This window comes from Macadamia integrifolia, unplaced genomic scaffold (assembly GCF_013358625.1).
Source record: "Macadamia integrifolia cultivar HAES 741 unplaced genomic scaffold, SCU_Mint_v3 scaffold526, whole genome shotgun sequence".
Lineage (NCBI taxonomy): Eukaryota > Viridiplantae > Streptophyta > Magnoliopsida > Proteales > Proteaceae > Macadamia > Macadamia integrifolia.
Genome location: NW_024870472.1, coordinates 45,001 through 50,000, shown reverse-complemented (window position 1 = coordinate 50,000; position 5,000 = coordinate 45,001). Strand labels below are relative to the sequence as shown.

The following is a 5,000-nucleotide window of genomic DNA, read 5'->3' as shown; positions in this document are numbered from 1 at the left end:
GTGCAACCCATAAGGGGATCCCACCAGTCAGCTTCCTTACGCCTTATGGGTTTTACTCACCCACTGACTCACACACATGTCAGACTCCTTGGTCCGTGTTTCAAGACGGGTCGAATGGGGAGCCCGACAGGCCGATGCCCGGAGCATACAGTTGCCAATAGGCATGCCATCGAGGCACACACTGCCTACCATGATCATGGCAATGACATCTCTTCAGGTATAACGCGATAACCCAGGCTTGGGACACCGCAGTAATCCACATCGGTCCACTCCCCGAGTCGAGAGGTGGACCAGATATTAACCGTTTTGCATCCGATCGAGACGCGTCGCTGACCCCCATCCGCTTCCCTCTTGAGAATTTCAAGCACTCTTTGACTCTCTTTTCAAAGTCCTTTTCATCTTTCCCTCATGGTACTTTTTCGCTATCGGTCTCTCGCCTATATTTAGCCTTAGACGAAATTTACCGCCCAATTGGGGCTGCATTCCCAAACAACCCGACTCGCCGACATCACTTCGTGGTGTGACAGGGTCCAAACACGATGGGGTTCTCACCCTCTCTAGCACCCCCTTCCAGGGGACTTGGCCCTGGTCCACCGCTGAGGATGCTTCTACAGACTACAATTCGAATGATAAAGCCGCCCGATTCTCAAGCTGGGCTCTTCCCGGTTCGCTCGCCATTACTAAGGGAATCCTCATAAGTTTCTTGTCCTCCACTTATTGGTATGTTTAAACTCAGCGGGTAGCCCTGCCTGACCTAGGGTCGCAGTCCAAATGCCATCGAATCAAGAAAGAGCTCTCAGTCTGTCAATCCTTACTATGTCCCAACCTGGTAAGTTTCCCCATGTTGAGTCAAATTAAGCTGCAGGCTCCACTCCTGGTGGTGCCCTTCCCTCAATTCCTTTAAGTTTCTGCCTTACGACCATACTCCCCCTGGAACCCAAAAACTTTGATTTCTCATAAGGTGCGGGCGGAGTCCTGAAAGCAACATCCGCCGATCCTTGGTCGGCATCATTTATGGTTGAGACTAGGATGGTATCTGATCATCTTCGAGCCCCTAACTTTCATTCTTAATTAATAAAAACATCCTTGGAAAATGCTTTCACAGTGGTTCGTCTTTCATAAATCCAAGAATTTCACCTCTGACTATGAAATACGAATGCCCCCGACTGTCCTTATTAATCATTACTCCATCTCGAAGGCCAACGCAATAGGACCGAAATCCTATGATGTTATCCCATGCTAATGTATCCAGAGCGTAGGCTTACTTTGAGCACTCTAATTTCTTCAAAGTAGCGGCATCGGAGGCACGACCCAGCCAATTAAGGCCAGGAGTGCATCGCTGATAGAAGGGACGAGATGATCGGCACACACTGTGAGGCAGACCGATCGACCCATCCCAAAGTCCAACTACGAGCCTTTTAACTGCAACAACTTAAATATATGCTATTGGAGCTGAAATTACCGTGGCTGCTGGCACCAGACTTGCCCTCGAATGGACCCTCGTTAAGGGATTTAGATTGTACTCATTCCAATTACCAGACTCGAAGAGCCTGGTATTGTTATTTATTGTCACTACCCCCCCGTGTCAAGATTGGGCAATTTGCGCGCCTGCTGCCTTCCTTGGATGTGGTAGCCGTTTCTTAGGCTCCCTCTCCGGAATCGAATCCTAATTCTCCGTCACCCGTCACCACCATAGTGAGCCACTATCTTACCATCGAAAGTCGATAGGGAAGAAATTTGAATGATGTGTCGTCGGCACAAAGGCCATGCGATCCGTCGAGTTATCATGAATCATCAGAGCAATGGGCAGAGCCCGCGTTGACCTTTTATCTAATAAATGCATCCCTTCCAAAATTTGGGGTTTGGTGCACGTATTAACTTTAGAATTACTACGGTTATCCGAGTAGTAGATACCATCAGACAAACTATAACTGATTTAATGAGCCATTCGCAATTTCACAGTCTGAATTAGTTCATACTTACACATGCATGGCTTAATCTTTGAGACAAGCATATGACTACTTGTAGGATCAACCAGGTAACTTTCCTTCTCGACGCCAAAGCACTGCATGAACCACATCCCCAATTGTGCATTGGGTGATTCTGCTCCATAAATTAATGGCAGTCTATCGTTCTTGTGCAACGAGGCGCAACCAAAGGATTCAAGAGGACACACACACACATCCACCTTGCCCCACAAAATGTCCTGCATCCTAGAGCACAAATAGTGCACATGCACCACTGACAGAAAGAAAGTGGACATATGCATCGTATGCCAAGCCACCTCACACCAACCACAAGGGCAGGCCAGAGGGATGAAATGAGAGTGAAGGGGCAGCATCTTTCCATCCAACTAGGTAAGCAACATAGGAACAATTTTCATGCTCTTGACAAAGACACTTTTGGCCCATCGCGACCCATAGAGGTATCTGTGCATAGTGGTTCAATACACAAGCAAAGAGCCCACAACCACAAGAAAAATAATAGCCACTCACATGCGTTGCGTCCACTACCGACACAATCCACCACCAAACCTACTACAACGTAATAAGGATGTGGTAGAAGAAAAATCAATAGCCCCACTAAGCACGAAAATCCCAACAATCAACAGGGGTCGAGGGACTCGAGATCTATCTCCACCTACAAGGTTGCAACCTACGTTCTCCAGAGACCCGCATTAATGTCGTATTATAACACTTGCGGTTGGAGCCATGCAAACACCTCCGCACCTAGGCACGACTTAGAAACACGATTCGACAAATAGTAAAGGCCACAAGACCTAGTATGAGAAAGCTCTCGCAAGTAACAAACCCACGATAATGCAAATTTTTTAAATGAACAAGGGGAGGGGGGAAGGGACATGTGATTTGTCTCCACTTGCAAGCTTGCAATCTATGTTCATCAGAGACCCACGTTAATGCCGTATTATAACACTTCCGGTTGGTGGCATGCAAACACCTCCACACCCAGGCGCGACTTAGAAACGCATTTCTCCAAATACCATAAAGGCCATAAAATCGAGCATGAGAAAACTCTTGCTAGCAACAAACCCACGAGAATGCAATTTTCTTTTTAAAAACAAAAGTGGGGGGGACGGAGGGGGTGGGACTCGTGATCTGTTTCCACCTGCAAGCTTGCAAACCTATGTTCTCCTGAGACCCACATTAATGTCGCATTATAACACTTACGGCATGAGGCATGCAAACACCTCTGCACCTAGGCACGACTTAGAAATGCATTCCTCCAAATACCAAAGGCCATAAAACTGAGCATGACAAAACTCTTGCAAGCAACATACCCATGAGAATGGAAATTTTTTTATAAAGCAAGGAGGGGGGAGGGATTCATGATCCAGCACCACCTGCAAGCTTGCAACCTATGTTCTCCAGAGACCCATGTTAATGTCGTATTATAACACTGGCCGTAAAAGGCATGCAAGCACCTCCACACCTAGGCACAACTTAGAAACGCACTTCTCCAAATAGCATAGGCCACAAAACCGACCATGAAAAAAAACCCTTGCAAGCAACAAACCCATGATAGTGCAATTTAAAAAAACAAAAAACAATGGGATGGGGGGGAGGGACCAACCAAATATTTATTGTGCACATTGACTTGACTAATGATTCCATCAAATGTAGACAACACCCCACCCCTTGCACCATGACCTACATATGACAACAAGCCAAAGAGCAAAGAGGGGTGGAAATGCGTGACTAAGACGACGCCCGTAAAAAAGTGGCACTAGCACAACTGCACATGGCAGGAAGCAAAGAATGTCAAACTGCCATGCTGCCTAGTTGGGATTAATCAACGGGGCCATCACGTCATTTCCACATTTTTCACATGCCATGACTCTGTTGGGCATGCTGTACAAAACTAGCAAAAGTGTCAGTAGGCTACGATGAGGGTGTAGGTGCAGTGTGCAAGTAGCCATGCAAACCCACCAGCATGCATCGACCGGCCAAGGTGCAAAACGAGGGGCTAATCATCCGGACCATCATGCCATGTTGCTATCCTTCACATGCCATGTAACTCTTGGGCATGCTGTGTGGCTACCGGTGTATGTGGCAGTAGCTATGCAGGGAGCCATACACGCCCAACAGCACTCCATGGTAGGCCACAGCGCACATCAAAGGCAATCATTGGAACCAACGTGCCTTGATGGTGATTTTCACATGCCAAGCCTATCTTGGGCATGCCATGCAACTATGGGCGCATCTGGCAGTAGCTGTGGGGGCACGGTAGCACAATGCAAGAAACCTTGTGCACCCAACAGCCCAGGGTGGCAGGGAACAGTGTGTGACAAAGGGCTTAACATCGGGACGCATTGGCCATTTACTTATTTTCAAATGCCATGCCTCTCTAGAAACTACTGTGCAGCTACGGACACATATGTCAGCAACTATGGGGGTATGGCAGCGGTAGGTAGGGAGCCATGGGCACCTAGCAGCACATGGTTGTAGGCAGTGGTGTGCGGTAGATGGGCTGACCATCTGGACAGATGAGCCATGTACTTGTTTTCACATACATTCCAATCCTTTGTTGGGCTTTCTTTGTCGCTATGAGCATAGGAGGCAACAGCTGTTGAGGCATAGCAGCATATATTAGGCAACCATGAGGGCCAAGCAACACGCCGTGGTAGGCGCAACGCACACCAAGGGCCAAATCTTCAAAATCGACATACCGTGAAGGTGTTTTGTATAGGCGATGCCACTCTTGGGCATGCTGTACGGCGACAGACACATGTGGCAGAAGATATGGAGGCACTACAGCGCAAGGCAGGTAGCCCTATGCTCTCAGTAGCACACAATGGCAAGCAACTGTGTGCGGCAGAGGGGATGACTGTCGAGACGGACGCACCATGTATATGTTTTCACAAGCCACACCTTCCTTGGAAATGTTGTGCGTCGAAGAGCACATGTGGCAGCAGAAGTGGGGGTGTGGTAGCGCATGGTTGGCATCCATGTGCGCCCAGCAGCCCATGGTGGTAGGCAACG

The 5,000-nt window shown here is 48.3% G+C and overlaps 1 non-coding gene across 1 annotated transcript in view; it reads right to left on the bottom strand.

The window, feature by feature from the left end:
* The window catches only part of LOC122069047, a 3,357-nt gene extending 2,594 nt beyond the window's left edge, over positions 1-763 (bottom strand). Inside the window, exon 1 of the ribosomal RNA XR_006137335.1 lies at positions 1-763. This exon is cut by the window's left edge and continues 2,594 nt beyond it. This is a non-coding gene — a ribosomal RNA (28S ribosomal RNA).
* Positions 764-5,000: the final 4,237 nt, after the last annotated feature.